At 39.6% G+C, this 22,867-nt stretch overlaps 1 long non-coding RNA gene across 2 annotated transcripts in view; it reads left to right on the forward strand.

The window, feature by feature from the left end:
- Positions 1–22,867, forward strand: part of LOC106947007 (uncharacterized) — a 77,617-nt gene that overhangs the window by 44,434 nt on the left and 10,316 nt on the right. Inside the window, exons 4-5 of one of the 2 annotated variants that reach the window (XR_001424889.1) lie at positions 1,264–1,341; positions 3,696–4,048. This is a non-coding gene — a long non-coding RNA (uncharacterized LOC106947007). Of the gene's footprint in view, positions 1–1,263; positions 1,342–3,695; positions 4,049–22,867 lie in introns of those variants that run through there. The other variant, XR_001424888.1, reaches the window with a different exon arrangement.

A 22,867-nucleotide genomic window follows, 5' to 3' on the forward strand; every position in this document is an offset into this window, starting at 1 on the left:
AAAACATAATTGCACAAATATTGATTGAAATGGTTAGTATAGGAGTTAATAATCAGACACAAAAAAGATTTGGAGAATTATTTTTTTTTCTGACACGATGGGTGTTCCCGGGTCAAATTGACCCGGGAACATTATAGCTGTACATCACAAACGAACATAACACGAGGGTTAATTTGGTTTCCTAAACAAATAGCATATTTAAAATTTCCTTTACAGTTGGTAAGAATGCCTGAAATTAACAAATCTAATTGTTAAATTTGAATGTGTCAGATCTAAAGTGTTGTATTTTTGGTAAAAAAAAAAAAAAACGAAAAACAAAAACTTGACATGCACAGCATTCCGTAGTTACTCAGCTTTAGGTTGTTTCGTAGCTTTTCTTGTTTTGGACCGTTTTGTTTCTAAAATTAGTTAATGCCCATTCCTTGAAGCAACCGGAATCTGGCAGTGCGACCGACTCTTGGAAATGTACGCTACATTGCTAAAATATTTGCTCTTCTGCCTGCAAAAACACAGGTACAGCTACAAAAATTATTAATTAATATTACACAGATGTTTTCTAACATGCGAGCCGCATAAACAGCGGTCCACCCCGGCATTCCAGATGCTTGTCTGAAATGTTTTGGATGTAAAGACTTGTTTTTACTGTGTCCGGGGCTGCCCTGAACTCCAGAATTACTGGAAGATGGTGGTGCGCACGTTGACGTGATGCAAACTCTGTCTGCTGGTTATCTACTCAGAAAAATCTTGGCCCCTAAATATTAATTAACTCTTGCATGCAAAAGGAATCATTAATGTGAAGAAAAACGGATCAAGTATCGGCAAAGGCGCGTGAAGGAAATGTCACCCTTGGCTTTGTTTGGAGAAATCACCTGTATTGTCACAGGAAAGAGCATAAAATGTTTGGATACCTTTACTGGATTTCTTGAGACACAATACCCTTTATTAGAAATCATCAGGCTCTACTACTTTTTTTATTTTATTTTTTATATATATGTTTATTTACAAAAGGAGGCCAAAAACAATGTAGTTAATAGAAAACAAACATAGGTTACAGAAATTCAGAATTTCTTTTATACTTGTCTACCAACCCTGAAGTTTATTTACTTTGGATCAACATTAACTTTTTCTTCTTTTTCTCTTTCTTTTGGTTTATTTTGTTTGTATTTCCTTTTAAATCCTGTAAAGCACTTTGTATTGCCTTGTTGCTGAAAATGTGCTATATAAATAAAATTACCTTTACCTTTACTCTTTTTTTTTTTTCAGAATCCCATTCATGAGGTCAGATACTGATGTTGGACAAGGAGGCCAGGCTCACAGTTTCAGCTCTGATTCGTGTCAAAGGTACTTCAGATTCACACAGACATTTTAGGACTGGAAAGGGGATATTAACCAAACTGTTTCCAGAAAGCTGGGAGCATGAAGTTGCCCCTGACACGTCGTCCTTTCACTTGAACAAACTGCTGTTCTGCACCACACGTTAAAATGTGCAAAGTAAAACTTCCACAAATTGTCCCAGAAATTATTGCGATAAATTATAATGTCGTCTTGAGCCTGTTTTTCAAGTGACATATTGATAATGGCAAAAATAATGCCAGTTTCTGTTCTCAAAAACTAATAAACTTTAAAGAAAGTTTGTAAAGAAAACGCCACACTGGAACTGGACAATATTTTAAATATCCAAAATAAAGCACAAATAAAAGGGATTGTTTTTTTTAAACAACAAAATGTATATATATTAGTGATCAAAATGGAAATTATCAAGCTCATTTGCAATTAATTAATTGGTTATTGCGACCAGTAACTTCACTGTCCCAAAGGCAAATGCGGTGTGTCAAGAGCCGTTTAAGATATTCTTTTAAATTGTTAAGACGTTACAAAACAGTTGACTCAACTCAATCTTTTGCTTTACAACAGACCTATTTTAAAAGCTATGAAACTTCCACGTCTCGGGAGTGTGAGCTATCATACCTCATTAAACTGCTGAAGCAAGAATTTAAGCCTTTGTGGTCAGTGAGATCCAGTAAACATAATTCTTTCCCATGTGATAAGAAAACTACAAAACCTTTCCAAGGAAATGATGCTGACATGAAGTCATGGCATTTCTCTCAGCTACTCTAATGACAACATCAAGTTTTCTCGTGCGGGAAGCAGCCAACAACAACAAGGGCAGCCATAACTTCTACTTTTTTTTATTATCTGTTTAAACTCGGAGAGTCTGCCGTCGGTCGCAAGGCGAGCGGTACAACACGGCTCTCCTCCTTTCATTGTCATTACTCACCGGAAGGAGCGCAAACACGCATTTATCGAGCTTTTGAAGACTACATTAAGTGCTTTTAGGAGTCGGATAAATCATTTTTTTCCTGTTTGAGTGACGTATGCCGTGAAAAATCCGACGGAACGCGGCAACGAGGCCGTAACTCCAGTGGAAGAATTTACAGCCCTGACCATTCGTTCAGACCGATGCCCGTTCTTGACAGGTTTACTTTGGTCCTTTTCGGGCCTGTTATTTTGATCTACAGTACGTACGCTCGAGGCAAGAGTCAGAGCGAGAGGACTGAAACGAAAAGAAACACAACCTCTTTGTACTTGGATTGTTAATACAAGCACATCATGTACCCAAATATCACAGCTCTCCCATTTCAACAGAGCAATCTTTTTCTGGTACTTTGACTCAGGGGATTTTTGGTATGGTACTTATGTGAGCTGAGTAGATGTCACTTTCACATCACATCGGACTTTAATCATATCGACAGATACCAAAAGCGGAGGATTACATCAGAGCTCGTTTTGCTGCGGTGCACCTTCCGCGTTTCCTTTTGATTCCCTCGGATCAGAGCGAGTTCTGAAGACGGAGCCAATTCACTTTTCTGGAATTTGTCAGCAAATATTTACTTTTTTGGATATTCCAGCACTGAATAGGCAAAAAGCAACGTTCTGGAATGGTATCTGCTCCATCGCAGGGCCAGCTATGAGCATACATACACACACGCACGCACACACACAGAGTAAATGCCAAGGGTATATCAGAGTCCTCAATTCACCTGACAAGCTTGATTATGAACTCTGGGATGTAAGGTCAGGCTGAAGTTCCTCCAGAAAATCATTGCAGTGACATTACATGCAGCTCCACTTTAAAAAGAGCCCAACAGTGGAAACCATTAGAGCCAGAAAGCAGCCCAGTAGGAGAACAGAAAGTATAAAAATCCGTTGTTAAACAGGGAAATAAGGTGAAATGTGGCCCTGCCTTTCATCTTAGTCAGCACATAGAGATGCTATATCAGACAAAAGTAATCTAATTACATCCAAAATGTAGATTTCAGACTGAAAATGTTAATATTTGAAGGATACAGGTGCTGCGTAAGTGGATATTCACAGTTTACAGTTTGGTGGTGTTCTTTTAGGCTGAACATCACTCCAGTGTGGTTCTGCCAGAGACAGAGTAAACCTCAGTACAGCTGTTTCGGTGTAAAAATTATTCATCCTGAGGATCTCAGTTATTTGTTTTGTTTGTTTTAATCTGACACTGCAAGTCGATGCTGCTGCCAATCACCGACCCAATTCACGTCCCAATAATATTTTAGTATATTATTATCCTAAAATGCTGTTAGTGTTTTACCAAATGTACCAAGACACAAACATTTTTTTATCAAGCACATTTATTTTTCACTCTTCACCTTAACATATTTTCCCCAAAGGTCTTTGGGATCATTGAGGACGTAATGGCAGCAACTGCAGGCTGCTGGAGTCGAAAGGTTTTTGAAAGGACTTTGTAACATTTTCCCTCCAGATCAATTGATGTCAATGTCTTTTTTTTTCTTTAAATTTATGTATGTTGTGTCAGATTGTTTTGCTGTTTGAGAGCTTGTAGCCTCATATTTTCATGCAGATTCTGTTGAAGTGATTTTGTAATACAGCATGTCTGGCAATAATCAGGTCTTTGTAGTTAATCACAGTTTAGGCATCGTGTAACATTGTAAACACTTAACTTTAACTTTGGGCCCGGTTTTTTGGGATGTTTCCTTTAATAAATGAAGGTATTATTTGAAAACTGTCCTTTTTGTATTTACTCAAGTTATCCCGGATATTTAAATTTAAAAAGGATAAGCAGAACAAACCTTTAAAGGGGCTAATACCTTTGTCAGCAGCACATTATTTAAATCTTATGATTTATATTGTTATCTTGTACTGTATCGTTTCACCCCTTCTGAAAGAGTTATCTTCTGTCCGTAAGTTACTGACTGACCAGACCTGGACGGTCTATTTAAAGCTCTCTCGTTAAACAACAGGCAACATAAAACACTGTAATGTTGTATTTTCTGTGTCTTTGTTGTGACATTTTCAAGTGAGCTGCTGTGTTACATGTTTGTTATGAAACTGAACAGCATCTCTTGGCGGTTCTGGACTGACGTTAAACGGCTCATCTCGTCGCAATTAAAAAATTGGTAAAGCAATCCCCCCGACCTTTGGTTTTTTTCTCCGCTGTCGTTTGGAGGAAATGTACAGCAATTTCCTCGTAACGGTTCACGAGAGGTGTCATAAAGTTGCAACTCAATTACCAGGCCTCCATAGCAACGCGAGCGGCCAACCGTGGAGGTGTCCACAAAGGAACCTAGTCCCACTGAAGAGGAAACATCTCTTCAGCCAATTACCTGTGAGCTTATATGTTGCCAAAACAGCCAATAATCCGAGCGGTGAGCGCACAGAAAGCTAGAGCAGCTTCCGAAGCCTCGTCAAGACTCGGATGACTCATGAGACAAAAGAGAGACTGCGTGGTATTAAGAGCAGATGAATCATGCACGTTTATGTCTAGCAATAAGAGATCATACTTGAAACCATGTTTCTTCATTTAAGGTTTGTCAGGCTACTTAGAAGTAACAATTGATTAAATCCAGGTTCCAGACTTTAAGCGGTCCGTCCAGGACATTCTCTCCCCGTCTGTCTGCGAACGGTTGTCAAGTTGGGACCCGAGTAATGGAAAACGGTTGCTGGACCTTAGCGGAGCGTGACATCTAGCATGTGTTGTTCTCTCTGCAAACTAGCTAACGGTGTGTGTGAGACGATGCACAGTGAAACACTGCACATAAAAAGTGAGCGGCGTACACAAGTGAAACCAGAGTCGGACCTCTGGTGGGTAAACAAAGCAACATTAAAGCACCACATATCTCAGCCACATGACCCAAAGACGGCACATCAGCAGAGGTCAGAACCGACGGAGCACAGATAACGAGCACTGATCAAAAATATTGGTCAGATGGAAGAATTAGTAAGTCGGTGGGGATTTGAAGGTATAGTTTTTTTTAAAGCGTATCAGTTTTGTATTTATGCTTTGTTCCTGCTTTTGCATAAAAATGTGCAAAAACTGACGTAGAGTCGGAGCCACGCTAAGAAAATACAAAAATATGATGAGAAAATTAAGTCATAAAATGACAAGAATAAAGTCGTATTGAATAACATTCATTCTGGTAATATTATGACTTTATTCTCATATTTTTTGGCTTATTCCTGCAATACTTCGACTTGTATTATTTGTATGAGTTTATTTTCGTATAATGACTTTGTTCTCATAGTTTTATGACTTTATTCTCGTAATTTTACTTTATTTTTTCCTTGGTATGGCTGCAGTACTCCACTGTACCAAGCCTTCTATTGGTTGCGATTCAAACTGTTTCCCATATTGAGAATTTGCCTAATTTACCTTTCAGCATAACGCAAATTTGGCTTCCTTGCTTGGCTCTGAAAGAACAACAGTCCTCTTTAAGCAGCTAAAGGCTAGCTCTGAGTTAAGGCTTTAATGATGGGAAAAATGCAAAATATATTTTGTCCATTTTACAGGTGTAGCCTGTTTAGAAAGTGTATTTTTCCTTCATTTACATGTCACTGCAAGAGTTCAGAAGAAAAACAAGTTGAAGGTAATGTGGGACCTGGAGCTGTCACACCTTGGTAGAGTATTTCAGTTTGTAGACGTTGCACCTGGGTCTTTTCTCCACACATACACTAGAACGTCCTTTAGGGGAAGGCGGCCTGAGCCTCTGTGTCATCATTTAAATACATTTTGAAGATTTTGAAATTTAGCTCAAACCTCAAATAGAACTCCAAAGGAAGGCTTTTGAAATACCATTTAAGCTAACACCAGCCGAACATTTGTTTCTGATTTGTAACCAGACATCATGAATGTCTTACCATTAATTTTACATCCAAAGTCCACATTTTTATCAAGTTTGTTCTCCTACTATAGTGTGCTTTTAAGATAATATATAAAAAACTTCCACTCTGTTGATGGAAACTAGCTAGATCAATGCTATACTTGTAATGCCAGTGGCCATTAGCCAAAGAAGCTGGGAGCATTTTGTACAAGTTAGCCTATTACAATTTAGGCTACTGTGTTGCTATGCATCTTCCTGCCACATGGTGGTGTTCCCCTGGACAAGGTACTCAGCTAAATGTTGCCTATCGATCTGTGTCAGTGTGTAAATGTGTGCGCATTTATGAATGTAATTGGATGTAATCGAAGTACCTCGAGTGGACCAGAAAACGACAATGAAAAATTCAGTCCACTTAGCATTTGTATGTTAGAATTTAAGGTTGTTTGATAGCAGCTACCAATTGTTAAAAGATAGCTAAATTTCTTGAGAAGAAATTTGGGCCAGAATGAGGTTATCAAGTTATGACAAACTTGAGCACAGCTACCATGTTTCCACTGTATTTTCTAAAAATGCAAATATGTGAATAGACGTAAACCAAAATGCAGAAGAAACAGTCTTGAAGATTAGCAAACGTTTTTAAGCTCCTATTTCACATATATTTAGACTTTATCTTCTCCTCTCAACTCAGTTATAACAAGCTGATATTACCTTTCAGCCAACTGACCAGCAGCATGCAGCAACAGGTCGGGGAGGGGTAGTTCATATAGTCAGAGAAACCTTCCGTCGCTTTAAAGTGTGGGAACAGCGTGACGTAACATTTTGGCAGTTTTGAAACTTAACTTTTTAAAACCTTGGCACCTCTACCTTGATACTGGTAACCAGTATTTCTTTTTGCGCTGTTATAAAGAATGTCTCATGCGTTCGGATGTGAACTGGTCTAATGATGTGTAGAAGATGATGGCTTATTGCAGAAAAAGAGGCATGACTCACTCCCCAGTGGAGCTAATGAGAATGAAAGGAATGCAGGAAACAACACTGCTTTGCCCCTTGAATAACAGGATGGACTGTTTACAGTTCCCAATAATATTATATTTTAAAATATTCTAACATTTTGGATCATGACCATTTCCCTAGCAACATCTGATTCTAGCTGGATGCATTAGAAGGCGGTTAATGTCTTTCAGATTGGATAAACGTTGCAGCTATCCACAGCATAGCCTCCTTCTGACGACTGAGTTTAGCAAGTAAATGCCCTGTCACAAAGCTCTCATCATCACAAACTGTTTTCTTAAAAATAACAATAGGTTCGCTGTTCTCTAGTGACATCCGCTGTCAGATCTACCTTTGGTATCTGGTGGATCAGGAGATTGACATCACGGATATGCAGCATTTGTGTAATGCTGACAGCAACGTCCTTAGCACCTTGTTGAATCTCTCCAGAGACGATATAAGGCAGACTTCATGCATAAATTGTAAGGCTAAACAGCCGGTTGAGGTAAACACCAATGATCTCTCTACCTACCACTGATAGCTAGCTACAACTGATCGGTTGATGAGTTTAATGTATTTGATTCAAACTCATTACACTACATCGCCCTCATCTTTAAGATATATGTGTAAGCATAGCGGTACAAAGAAGGCGATTACAGGTTCCCACAATGTACACAGCCATACTGGTGTCCTCTATTAGATGTTCTTTGCTGCTATTTCAACAGTTAATTTATTTTCCGGCTCTCCCTATGAAAGCTAGCCAAACCACAGAAATCCTAATACTCTAAACTGTGAGCACCTATGTGTCTGGAAGGAGAAAAATCCTCTTAGCATGTCCAAATCATACTTCTTGTTAAACACAGTTCAATAGCCTGTTTATATCAGGCGAGGCCATCCACCAAACAAGCGGCACCGCTGCACTTTTGCTCTGCCAGAGGAGCAGATAAATGTTTGTTTACCGTGGGCTAGTCATCGATGCGGAATGCGAGATGTTTAAGGTGGGATGCTGCTGATGTTTTGTTTGCATACGTACGGTTGTCTGTGTGTGTACACGTGTGCGTGTCCGTGTTGTTTCATCTGCCAAACAGTAATCACAGCAAACATGTGCAAACACTCGAGGGCCACTGTAGGTAAACTCTGTATAAAAACCAATTTAGCGTAGTAAATATGAAACGGAGAAAAGTTTATGCAAATGCAATTAGAAAACTAATGGGATTTCGCGTCAACAAATATTGATTGAGAACAGCTGTCTGATGTGTGAGCTCATTACATTCTTTAGAAAAGGTTGCATAAAAACAGAGACTCTAATCAGGCTTGTTGAGCAATGTTCTGCCACAGCATGAAACAAACAAAAAAAAAGTTACAGGGGAAAAGAAAGTGCTTGTAGTTGTTGTCTTCATGTTTCCTAATCTGATCTAAGCACCATATCCAATTGTAATCTGTATATATATATATTTGTAACATATGTGATAGAGATCATTGTAACTATGGCCAGATGGTTGGGCACATTCCCATGACAGCACATTGGAACCAATTACAAGAACAAGTGCATTAGAGTGAAACGTCAACAACATCACATTGATTTACTGTTACGTAAAGACAAAAGCAATGTTAGGGCCATTTAATCATTACGCTAAATATGCCTTTAGTTACATAAATCAGCCTGGCTGTCTGATTCTGCGTTGCTGAGAGAGGCAGTACAAATTGAAAAAGTGGCTCAGCTGTTAGTTCAAAGGGAAACAACATTGGAGATTTCATTGTAATTGAGAAAAGAGCAGAAATAAAGCCGGGAGACTGGAAGTCGGTGTCTGCATTAGAGCTTTCCATTGGTCTTGGTCTGTCAGTACTGTGCTACCTATGATGGTTCTAGATTGTTGGTACGCGCCAAATCAAAATTCCCTCGTTTCTGTCTCGTAAAAACATCTTCACTTCTGCAGTAGACATGCACAAATCCTTGGGGAACTCAGGTTCCATGTAGCCCAACAATTCAAGCCACAGTTTATCAAGACTCCCACAAGCTGGGATGAAGAAATGCGCTAAAACAACATGTTTCAGGGTGCATCATCACCAGAATGATGATGCTGTTGTGACAGGAACATAGCCCAACACATCGCCACGTTGCCTCAGCAATAACCATCTCTGTTTTGGCCATTTTTCCATTGCAGGTCTCCTGATACAGCGTGAAGGCATCGATACTAAAAATAAACGCTCAGTGAAATGAATCTCAATGGAGTCAGTTGATTAAGCTCATTAACTTCCCGTGTCATTTTGAACCTTTATTCCTTACCGTACTGATTTATTTATTCTTCCCTTAAACTGCTTCAAGTACCTTGTGTTATATGAAAGTTGTGTAAGTCGGCAAGGTCTTCTACAACGGGTTGAGTGTCACTCAGCGGTGCAGCCAATCTTGATACTTTTAAATTGAAATCCAGCTATACTTCAACATCTCTTCCTTAGCTTTGCTGAAACTGGAAGACAGATCTGAACAGGATGCAACCTCGGTCCACTTCTCTGGAGGTTTTCCAGGATTGTCCCACTTGGAGGAGAACCTGGGGTTGACCCAGAGAACGCTGGAAGGGAAACACATTCCTTCTGGCTGGAATATGCCAGGAGATGTTGCTGGGGAAAGAGATGGCTGGGATTCCCTTCCCAGACCTGTTATACCCACGACTGGTCTTGGTTAGAAAGAGATGATGGATGGAAGGAGATTACGTCTGGAGACGCACAGAGAAATCGGCTGATTGGAGTCAAACTATTTCCAGCTTGACAAATAATCAACTGGTTAGAAACGCGGTGACAACAACGCTCTTCAGTGTGTATACTGTTACTCAGAGAGGTTATTTATGTTCATTATCAGTGAGGTGAGTGAAAAATGAAGTCAGATGAGGCTCTGAGGTGTAGGCAGTTTTTTTTATACCGAATCTATGACATGTTAGGTGATGAGATAGCGAGAAGACGAAACCTTCAGGAGATGACGGACAATAATGTTTCATCATTTTGAGCTTCTAAAGTGCATCTTTGTCTCACGGAAAAAATGAAGTTGAAAATGTTGGCAGCCTTTTTGGAAACAGGGCCAAGAGGAGGATTTACATTCTTTAGGAAATATGCACAAGGACTACAGTTTTAGTAAAGCTAGCCACACTTACTGAGCTAATTTCGAATAAAAGAAGCTATCCTGAAACATTTTGTTTGTTTTTAAATATTAGTAAAACTACACATGGCTTCATCGGCTTCTTAAGATGGCAGAAATGGAAATGGAAACTTTACAAAACAGCTGAATCTAAATCGAATTTAACGTGCAACTTAAAGGAGTGTGTGTGCACAAACGTTGTGATATTTACGGTCAAATAAGACCAACCAAACCAGAGGAGCATCGTCATTTTTGCTGAGGGAATTGAAGATTCTTCAGTTTTCTTCCTTTTATTTTCATTTCTTTGACATAACTAGAGTAGGAACATTTTCTCATGAAAGCACTTAGCATATCGTGTCATGTAAAGCTGAAATTCTTTGATAAGGTTCTGAGTCAATAAGAGTCACGTCTCGCTTAACAACTTTTCAGCTAATAAACTGCACAATGCTGCTACTGTTTCACTTCTGCCAGCTGCTGCCTGCTTTACATCGGACAATGCATTTTCATTGCGCTTTGAATTTACAATATGTATGGCAGAAGGAAGAGAGACGTGACTCTGTGTGTGTGAGTGAGTGCTCTCCAAGTCCAACATTTACATGAAAGATAATGACGGAGCTTGACAGCAGCAGGTCTTAGAAAACCATGCAAAGCAAGAGGAGGGAGAGCCGAGAGATCAAAACACATGCTCCGCATCTGGACTTATTTCTGACTAATCTAAACACATTACTTATTATTGTAATTGCCTTTGTCTTAGAATGTAATTAGACATCATAAGAGGCCCATATGTTGCATCTCAGCAGCACAAATGATGCAGGGCGTGTGTGCCAGCTCGCCTAGCTGGAAGTCTAATTAGACCCATGTGGGAGCTAATAACGCACGAACGCGTTAGAGACACGCCAGCCAGTACGTGTGGCATCCTGTCACCGAGAGGAGAAACGGAGGGCGGGGAACTCGCTGAAGCCCAGTTACCTCTGTTTGACTGAGAAAAGCACTTTGTGCTAACGCAGTTCTCTGCAAAGTCACAGCAAGATTGTTTAATTCTTTAGCTTTCCGTGTACGTCGTTTGGAAGAAGGAAGCTTCTGCAACTGGGCTTAGGTCTGAGAAGATGGTCAAATCTTTCCAAGTTACAAGCAAACCTAATGTTTACCTAATTATACTGATAATTACTTGTCGACTGGCTAAAAAGCAATGCTGCTGAATTGTCACTGTTCATATTTCTGCTTTATGCAAGCAATAGAAAACAGTTTGGTGATTTCCGATCTCCCTTCTTAGACCCAAGTCATTATCGCTTATTCCTGAGTGACACAACAGAAAGTTAGACGTTAGAGACACAATCAACAGCAGTTCACACCGAAGCGATGCAAGATTAGCTGCTGTGGATGTGGAAGAGGTTGGCAGGGATATTTGTGACCAGTTGGGGTTGAGTGTTGGATGTATGGAAAGCAAAAAAAAAAGAAAGGGACAGAATTTGTATGATTTGAATCGCTTGGCAGGAAATCAGCCAGGAATTTAAAAAGAAATATTAGAGTTTTGTTTGGAATGAGGCCTTAATGACATCGTTTACAGCAAATGACCAGTAGACCAATCATGCCTTGCTGTCCATAACATAAATCCTCTGCAATAGAAAGAATGATTTGATGATTGGATCTAGCATAATTGGTTGAGAAGAATCATTGTCCTTTGTCAATTTTCATATAGTTAAATAAATGAAATAAATAGCAGGAAAATACATTTGTAATGCTGTCCTAACTCGGTTTAAGTGAGTGTTGTTGGTTTAAGTCAAACTTTGCTTTAAACTTCTCCACAAACTTCTCCCCCTGATCTGTCCTGCTGTGTTGCTCGGTTTCCATGCTGCAGTTTGCTCTCTAATGTTCTCTGAAACCTCGACATCAAATTTGTTCTGAGATTAAATTACCTACAGGTGGACTCTGCCCTAATTAAGTGATTTTTCAAGTCGGTGTTTATTTTTGCGTATGCTTCATTTTCCCTGTAATTCGCAATTACACTCTGCTTTGTGTTGGTCTATCACGAAAAATCATAAAAACAAAGGAGAAAAATAGACAGAAGTTTCTGGTTGCAACATGAGTTGATTTGTTAGGCTTTTTCTACTCAGTTCATTTGTAATCACCTCGTTGGCATACGGCCCATTTTACTGTTGTGCACCAATTTAATGTTGTGTGATGGTAAAACAAGCATCTAGAAATGTAATAAAGTAACAATTTGCAAAGTTGAGAGCCTTTCATGCTTGCAAAATAATCAAAGGTCAACGTGAATTAACAAAAATACATAGATACTGATAAAAGGTTGGTGTAGTAGCACTTAAAAAAATCTTTAGAAGTCCTTAACCCTTTCATGCATAGCGGCCACTGCAGTGGACAGCTATCTAAAGGCCTTTTTTGTGTGTTTCTTGTGGATTTTTATGTTATAAATGCACACCACTGCAGTGGACACTAATGGGTCAAACAATATACTGCCAACTACTGGCCATCCACTGCAAGTGCAAGAAAATGTTTGCTAAAACCAATATGGCTGACAGACAAAAATATATATATACATATATATCGTGGCATAAAGTAACTCTTGAATAACAATACCACTGATGTATTTTCCAAAAAACATTTTGTATTTGTAGAAAATTACAATTGATCACCAGAAAAAATTTTTTACAACTGTTTTTTTCCCCACCTTTTATTTTTATTTTTTTTACACCTTATGAAATTCAAAACACTTTGGGGAAAAAATCCCAACAAAGGATCATAATCTATGCATGAAAAAGTAAAAAAAAAAAACAACAACTAAAAAGTAGAAAAAAGTTTTTTTTGGAAGCAAAACTAAATTATGGGATAACTGATTTTTATCAACTTCCTATTGCTTAATTTTTTTTCTTTTTATTTCAAATTTGTTGTATGAATAGTGAGTTTTGCATTGTGTGTCTTTGTCTGTGTTTTGACAAGCCCGTCCGTAAAGCTGCAGCATGTCGTTTGCATGCCGCTGTGCTTATCTGTGACACAGAACGCTGGACAGGCTGCTGCCAGGGAAAAGCAGAGATGAAGCATCGGCACACACCGGTGTTAAGAGAATAGGAGAAACCAGAAAGCTTTATTAGTGCGAGATAACGAGACACTCCTCTTTTTAGTAAACAGAAACCAAATGTTAGAGCAAATATGACTCAGCAATTACATTACATTGCATGAGGTAAAGATCGATGAGCGAATAAACGGCACAATAAATAAAGATGCTGATGTTAGGCTAGCGAGCAGGTTAAGATGACCAACGAAGCCACATAGACGCCAATCAAAGGAAGTCTTTGTAGTATGAGCACAGCACTCAGCTGACAGTGCATCCAAGTCTTTAAATGATTTGCCTGCTGTGATGTGAATCATCCGCCTGCTAGTGAAACTCGACACGGTGATGCTTTTATCTTGGCTTTTTCACCACAGATTTGGGGAGGAAAAAGCAGACTTATTTACCAGAAGTACGACACGCAAACGTGACAGTGCTGCTCGTAAATCGTTAGCAAAGTTTGAACAGAGAGTCTGTCCGTGTGACAAAAGCACAGCGAGCAGAGCTGCTCCTGAAAAAAACTAATGGAGAGATGATAAAAACAAATATATTTGGCACTGGAAATCAGAAAAGACAGTAAATTCATGTTTATATAGTTCAGTCTAAGGAGAGTGAAACACAGTTGAGCTTTGACAGGAACAACACAAGTAGTAATCAGCACAGAGACTCGATGTAGGTAAAAGTTGGACCCAGAATGTCGACATTTTTGTAAAAAGGAGGGAAAATTATACAAGATTTTGAAAATGTACCAAAGAGTCTAAAAGAAACGGGGCATGTGTTTTAATTTCAACCCCCGTTTAGTCGGATACCTCTAAAGGAAATCCAGTTAAACCTTCAGAAGTCATCTAACGAGACCATAGAGACTACCTGTACTGCAAGGAATAAAGACGGCTTTGTTTGATTTTGCTGGAGAACAACAGAGAAAAATCTGCGTCATAAAGCATAGCAGAAAGCACAGCAGTCAAACCGACAGGCAGGGCAAGGAGAGCAGTAAAAGAGTCTGCTCTTTTACTGCAAAGATCAGAGAAGCACCCAAAAGGCCCATTATAACTTTGGAGCAGCTGAAGAGATCCACAGCTCAGGTGGGCAAATCCAAATCTGGTCTGTATGGACGACTTGTAACAACGATGGTTCAAAGAAAGCCAGAAAAAGTCAGTTCCAAGCCAGATACATCAAAAGATGAGCCTAAAACTGAAATTTTATGTGCAAGGTGTTGTGCTGAACTAAACACCATTACCAAAGCCTCATGCCATGGGGAATACTTTTCTTTAACAGGAAAAGGGAAGGAGGTCAGAGCTGATGAGTTGACAGGATGGGACTCTGGTCGTTTACCCTCCAGAACAACCATAACCCTAAACACACAGCCACAAAATAGGTCACATCAAAGCATAGTCTGTTACACTTTTTCTAGTCAATCTAATAGAAAAGCTGCGGTAAGACTTGGAAACTGATGCTCACAGACTCTCTTCAACTGATCGGACTGAGTTTGAGCTGCTTTTGCAACGAACGGGTCAAAAAACGAAGCCGGTAGAAAGATGTGCAAAACCGGTAGAGAGAAAGTCAAGCAAGGTAAGGATAATAATTTGAAAGTGACCGTGTAGGATGAGAGAAACGCTTCTCCAAGCATGCTCCAAAACCGGCTGCAGTCGTCTTTATTAATAGCAGATCTGCCTCTCTGTTGCTTATCTGTGGAGCGACACCCCGCTGTGGTCCTACGTTTCCTTCATGTGCAGGATTACAGCTATCAGTGACACAATGAGCTCCGTCCAGTTTCCTTTTGCTCATTTCGACTGTGCTGCCATGCAAACAACAGACGATACTTGATATGTGGGAAAGTCACACGGGCCTTATTTGTGTTTTTAGCTGTAATCCTGCAGGCTGTGGAAGCAGGACGTTTCCTCGCCAAGATCCCTTTAAAACTCCGGAAAATAAACTGTCATTACTCTAAACTGGGCTTTGCCCAATGCCCATAATAGTAAGCGCGCAAGGCCCAAATCCGTGAAACTGCATGAAAAATGAAAAGAAAAAGACATGGCTTCGGCTGGGCCTACGACGCTGCAATCATGTTATTAATGGGAGAAAGCAGATTGTTTGGATATCATATCCCCATGATAATTAAATCCAAATGTTTTGAGACGAAAGCTTATCCAGTACATGACTGCTGGCCGTAACGCGGATGAATCGACTCGGTGTGCGTAAATAAACACGGATAAACGGGGTTTGTGCGCGACTGGAGGCAAATCTTAAGCTTGTTTTTGTGTAAACCCATAGAGACGAGTTATCGTTTCGTCATGACGTCGCAACGTGAAGGGAAAGTGAATTAACCACTGACAACCGACGTCCAAATCTCTGACCTCAGCATACAGAACCTCCAACTTCTGCCAAAAACGAGACACAGCAACAGCTTTCTAGAACACATCTCGACTCGCCACTTCGAGCGTGAAGAAAACACTCAAACGCAGCTCTCGTGTTTTGCAGGGCTTTAAAACTTTTAACGCAAGCCTCGGAGTTCCACTCACCGACACACGCAGCTCAAGACAGCTGCGTTCCATAAACAGTAATTGGAATCACTTGCTGCAATTCGCCTCACTGCTGTCGGCTCCATCTACACTTTAGATCCATGATTACGCGAAGATTTCATGTCCAATTTCCTGCACGATAATTACCCATATGGGGGAACACTGAGTGTCCTCGCGCTCGCGTTGGCTTCCAACTACTGGAAAAAGGATGCAAAGCACATGCAGCCTGCTGCCACCACGCTGGTTTGCATAATGCAGATCTGACAGCCGGTTCCTTCCTGCTCCAATCATCACTGTCAGTGGCAATAACTGCACGTCTCACAAATTGCTGATAATGACCTACTGGGAGCTTGGAGGCTTTCTATGCAAAGTGTGGGTATGCTTCAGGAACTTGGATCTCTCCCCACCTAAAAAACAACAAACATGCATATTAGGTTATATTAGGGAATTTGAATTGCCCTTAGATGTGTGTATGCATGGTTATTTGTCTTGTGTTTCTAAGATTTTAATTCTGTGAAGCAACGCTTCAAACACTTTGCTTCTTGTGTGGCCATGATTGGAATCTGCCTGAAGATCCGATGTCCATCTGATGCCTGCAAATATAAACACAATGGGAATGTCCAGCCATTAAGCCGTTCCTGAAGGTAACAGGTTCCTTGCCTCAGACATTAACTTGTTTTTGGTACAAATCAACCCTAGACCCGTTGTTCAGGCGCTGGCTGAAATGTGGTCTAGAGCGTCGTCATTCGCATCAAGACCAGTCATAGTTTGAAAGGCCACATGGAAATGAGGAAGCCAATATTCCATAAGCATCACTACAAAGTCCAACTACAGTTTGAAAATGTACGCAGAGACAAAGAAATGTTAGAGAGGAAAACTGGGGGGGTTTACAGTCTGCCCAGTTTCCCAACCCAACTTGGACGTATTGGAGTCGCAACGATATTTTGTGTAGGAGTTTTTCAAATGGACAATGACCCCAAGTAACTAACCCAGTTACGCAATGACAAATTAGTGGTCAGTCTTTAGTAGAGGCCATTACAAAGTAACAATCATAAAACTTCGTCAACGCTGGCTGTTATTGGGTGCCGTCATTCACAGTGAAACCAGTCGTATGTTGAAACGCCCCTCAGAGACGAAGAAGTCATTATTCCAAACCCGACATCACAAAGGAAAAGCTGGGAAAGCTTTCCGGCCTGAGAATACCAACCCTACATGGCAGTATGGGAGTTGCAGCAATATTCTGTGCTGGAGTTTTGCTGCAAGAAGGCCTCCAAATACAAATATTTGGTCATTTTCTTTGAATTACCGGGGCAAAACTACAAACTAGGTGAGAGACACAAAAACATGTTTATATTGAAAATCCAACATGAAACGGTCGTCTTCATCCGAATTGCTGGCAACAATAAAAATAACGGATTTAGGGGTGAAAAGACTTGAGGCTGGTTAAATTAATGATTATAGTGTCATTTGCAGATGTAGACTACACAAACAAAACTCATAATCAAATGCTGCACATTTCCCACCGTTGCATGTTTTGTACATTATTACTCCTTACAGCTCTGTTTGCACTCTGGACTCCTGTAAGCCCTACTGTGTCTTAGATAAGCTTAGAGGCTCTTCAGAATGACATTTAACTCCTTGCCCACATCCAATATGAACAAAGGGCTACAACTTCAGTGAAACATTGTCTGAGTTTTTTTCCCTTTTCCCTCCCTTTGAATGAGCCAAGTTGCACTTAAATTAACTGCATGGTCATTTGTCATTTAAACGTTTACTATTTGGGTTGGCTGGAAAACAGATAGTTTATCACTCTCAACTGCTGTCATAATAGTTTTAGTCATAACTATTATCATGTTAAAAGTCACAGCAAAATCAGTGGTTTAATAAAAAGAAAGGTTTATTTTTTGTTTTCGACAAGGTTTGGTTAGAATCTCAGAACCGACCAAAGTGGAACATTCACAGCGAATTCAACATGTCGTAAGAAATCTACCAGTACACTTTGGATGACATGCCCATTCTGAAGCAGAGTGGCGGCGGCATCATGCTGTGAGATTTGTTTCATGCTACGGCAAGACAACTAGATCTGAATGTGATGGAAAATCTGGGGCAAGATTTAAAATTAGCTGTTTGTTGGTGTTTTCTGTCCAATCCGACTGAGATGCAGCCATTTTGCAAAGAAGAACGGACAACGTTTTAGATGTGCAAAACTGGCAGAGATTTACCTCAAAAGTATCTGAGAGTGTAAATACAGCAGAAGGTCACTAAAGTAATTGTCTCAGGAGGATTTTTAAATCATCCAGAGAGCAGAAATGTGGTCATGGTTCTCCAAAAGCCGTGTTGTTAAAATGTCTAAGAAAATGTTCCGTCTTCAGGTTCCGTCACCGACCGACCAAATGAGAGCCAAATATGGGTGACGATGAAACCGGCGCAACTTCCAAACGGGCTGGTGAAGGGAAAGCGGAGAATGGTTTATTACTTTTACACCCCCCACTTTTCAGTCACTTTTTTTTTTGTTTTGACTGTAATATCTTGACCCGTTTGCATTAGCGTATTACCTAACAGGCTATTCTATTTCACATCCCTCGTTTTGCTGTTCTCCCACTTGTACGGATTTATGATTTCCTGTCAAACCTTTTGTGTTAGCCTCAATCTGAAGGATATCTCACTTAAATAAAATCTTCCTACGGAGGAAAAAAAAAAGACATGGCAGTAATGATCCTTGGTGGTCTTGTTGTTTCTGTTGTCGATTAGCAGAGCCAGACTACAGATTACCTATCTTTTCATTCTGAACTACATCACTGCTTGGAAGAAACACTAAAGTGAGTTGGAAATTGAAAGCATCTGCGTATTTTTTTTTTTATTTTTCATCCCCCCTTTTTGTATTATTCATTATGCCTTCAGCCTGGCATACCAACAGCAGCATTATCCTATTACAGGTTTGCGTTGCGTTTCATTGACGTGCTGTAAACAAACGTTATGACGAGCTGTCAAACGCAACAAGGACCTGACGGCGGTGGCCCATAATAGGCGAACGCAGAGCGAGCCAGCGGGCGCAGCCTGCTCTCTACCTGCATGAAGAAAGCATCAAAGTATTGCTTAGTGAAACCAGATCGCAGCGAGTAGCACGAGTTAGCCCGGTTTTGATTGAATCAACTTGCTGAGGTTGAATATCAATTTTTTTTTTTTTATTTTTCTGATCAGGACCTGGGATTGTATAGCTCGGGGTAACGTCACCGCATACTTTGCAGTGAGTCATGGATTTGGAGGCAAGAGGTCTGCAGAAAAAAGAAAAAAAAAAGGGGGGGGGTGTATTGAGTGACCTTATGATGTTGCAATTCAATGTTACATGTCACTTTTTTCTAAAAATAACACCCAGTTCAGACTGAAATAGCAGCTCTATTTCTGTTCGGTGTTTCTGTTGGACGCCGGCGGTCCAGCGTCTCCGGGGGGAGCGCGAGCTAGCAAGTCGGACAGGGAGGAAGGGAGAGAATGTGTTGTTTTGTTTTTCATTCTTTTCCCCGTGTAGGGAAAAAAAATGGGGGAAAAAAAAAAAGACAGACACAGAGGGCAGTGAAGGGAGGGACAGCTGGGATCTCTCCAGTCATCCCAGCAAACCGTCGTGCTCCAGTCTGCCAGAGCATTCTTCAGCGGGGGGAAGCTGGTCATTTGATTTGGGTCTGTGGTCCGAGAAATCTTTTTTTTTTCTTTCTGCAGAATTTCATCTGAGATGCAGTGAGCTTTAATAACCGGATGTGGTTCTGGTGAGCTCTCACTGGCCTGAAGCAAGCCGGTCGAGTTTTAAAGTAAATCTTGGTTCATGGGGGAATGTTGAGCACATAATGTTGAATTTTCTTTATTTTTCCATTTCTTTTATGCGTCATATTTACAGTTGATGAGCTGTAAATGATCACACTGTTGGTTTTTCTCCCAGACTCGGCCTTGGTTTTCAATAGAAAATCCTGACTTGAACATACAAGAAGTGTTACTTTGACACTAAAATATGAATATTTTACTTTTATTATTAAAATATCTTTTTTTTTCTTTTAAAGTTTACTTGAATACATCTGGATCTTTAGTGTTGGAGTTGAGGCTACTTCTGGTGTTTTTGTGACGAGGAAGTCATAAAAATAGGTCAAATAAGAGGTATTTATTGAAATAAATTCAAAAAAGCTTTTTTCTTTTATTTTGGTGTTTCACCTATTACAAACTGTAAACATGATATGTGGCTTTTTTGTATTATTGAAGAATTTTACGTTAAAATTGCTTTGCTGGAAAATCATTGCCAGACATCAGGAATATTTTGAGGCAAACTTGTCATGTCGTAGTTTGTCAACATGACAGACGGATATGATAAAAACAAAACAGTTTATTTAATAATGACGGAGGATAAATTACAGGACAATCGCTGACAGAGCAAAGGAAAAAAAAAAACAGAAGCAGAAGAACCCAGCAATGAAGAATTAAAAACCAGAAGCCTAAATACTGAGGCGAGGGTGGAAAACGGCAAAGAACCAATCAGAGAGGAGGAGAGGAACTGAACGGATCTAAGAGAAATAACCCGAGCGCACGAAGAGAGCAACACAAGAATAAACTAAGATATTAAACTCAATGAACCAATATGGCTGCACTTTAACAACAATAATGAACTCAGAGAAACAAACTGAATATGGCAAGACCAATTGAACATAAATGAGGAATAACAACAACAACAACAAAAACATACCGAAACACCCCAGGATAAGAACAGCTTCGTTTTTAAGATCTGTGATCAGTAAAATATTTCCGCCGAGGTTTGATGAGTGATTAGCTGGCAGCCCTTAAATCCCAAAAGAGCCATTTTTGGACGTCTGCCCTTAAGAGTGAAACTCAACAAGGAGAAAGCTCGTGAACCTGGGAACAAAGCTGGTCTATTGTTTTATGTTTGTTTTATGGTTAAATCAAAGAGCCAGAAATTAATTTCAAACTTGAGCCTGTGGAATAAAGAAAAAAAAAACTTTTCTTTTTTTAGGAGTTGTTAAACATGTTGTATATTAAAAAAAACAACAAAAAAACACATGGCTAGCAATGTAATAAAAATAAAAAAAACAGGGAACAACAACAAAAGCTTGCACCACTATTTAAACCTTCAGAGACATTTTATGTAGAGATTATAATAAAACTCCTAAAACTAGAAATGCTCTAGTTGATATTTTAATAAGTTAATCTGAGTTTCTGTGGTGGGCACAGGTTGCACGTCCTTGAGTTAGAACTTATATTGAGATTTTGACAACTATCTGGATCCAAGACGGTGCCGATGCCCCAAAAGCACTTAAAAACATTTTCTAAACTTCAATCAAAACCGGAAAAAAGCTTTCCTAAATCAACCTGCGTTTAATGGAGAATTAAGTCTTCTTTTTGCCTTTCAACTGGGGATCTCTGCAGAACTACAAAGAAAACTGAAATATTTTTTGTATTGAGTGCTGTTACACACAAAGATAATTTCACTCCCACCATCATCGGCGCTGATGGTGGTGCAATTTCCAGCGCTCATCAGCGCAATTTTTAGCTGATCTGTTTCACATTTACCCCTGCTTCTTGTTTCAGGAGCCAAAATAAATTTGCTCTTTAGGAGAATATGGCAGACCGTGCCTCTGTCGCTTTATTTTCACTGCACAGATTCATCTAACATAACCACCAAATTGCTTAAACTGCTGTTCCACTTTATCTTCTTTGTCTTTCCTTTGGCTGTGCAGAACTGCTACATGTGTCGCGCAGCTGGACTTCTGTTTAGCTCTAATGTTAATCAGCTGCTTGTGTCCAAACATGCCAGAAATTGAATTTGTTTGCTCTGCGACCGCCATCAAGTCAGTATTCATATCGGCTCTGTTTCTGCAATCTTTTCACACATGAGTCCGGTTAACGTATACGTCACGCAAAAAAAAATAAAAAAATAAAAATGTGCAGTGCATTACAGTGTCTTGCTAACATTTTCATCCCCTTTGAAGCTTTTCACAATTTGTCACATCATCACTGTTTTTTTTTTTTTTTAATTCAGTCTGTTTGGTTAGTGTCTACTGGCTTTATATTTTAGCGCCCAACCCCCACTTTTTTATTTTTTATTTACTTTTTTTTATTTACATTTAGTTATACATTATTGAGTGGGGACTTGAGTTTGAGGTGAAAAGAAGCATGATGCTGCCACCACCATGCTTCACTGTGGGGCTAATATGTTAGCAGCATAGTGTTAGCTTTTTTTTTTTTCTTTTTACAAAATGTACCTTTTTTTTGTGCAGACCAAAAAGTAAAGTGTTTACTTTTTTTTTTCACTCCTCTGTTGGAGAGAGAATTCTGGAATCCACAACTAACGGTTGCCATGCCAACAGATTCTCATCTCACCTTGTGTAATAATCTGTGAATGGTTGTTGCCCTCCTTGCTCGGCCTGTCGGTTTAGCCAGGTGACTGTTGTCGCTGTTTTCCCTCTTACAGAGGAGCAACATGGACTTCGAATTTGATCAGGATTGTTTGTGGCACTTAATGAGACAGTAAAAAATGAGAGTAAGATATATTTTAAAATATTTACTGCCGTTTTTACATTTCATTGCTGTAAGAGTCCACCAAAGGCAGCTCAAAAGTAAAATGTATAAATTGTTTGGTTACATTGTATATGAAGGGGTGTGCATTAGACTAATAAATGTGATATAACATGTTATGGACATGAAGGAGTCTTCATGAATGTTTATTGCTGTTGTCATAATTACACTTTTCGCGCAAGGTTGACACTTAATTGACTTTTAATGCAACTTTTAGTACAACTTTCCATTAAAAGTGTAATTATTTACCAGATTGCAAAACATATAACTGCATGAAATCATTTTTTCAATTATTTTCACAGAATTGGAGGTTTTATGAAGCCATCAATGGGGGAAAAAATAACAATGCAAACCAAAAGGTCATATTTTGGGGTGTGCAAACTTTATCAAATAGTTCACTGTTATGACGAAGCATCAATTTTATTTTTAAGCGATGGATTAAGGAGTTTTT

This window comes from Poecilia latipinna, unplaced genomic scaffold (assembly GCF_001443285.1).
Source record: "Poecilia latipinna isolate Pla-1442-1.1 unplaced genomic scaffold, P_latipinna-1.0 Scaffold217, whole genome shotgun sequence".
Taxonomy (NCBI): domain Eukaryota; kingdom Metazoa; phylum Chordata; class Actinopteri; order Cyprinodontiformes; family Poeciliidae; genus Poecilia; species Poecilia latipinna.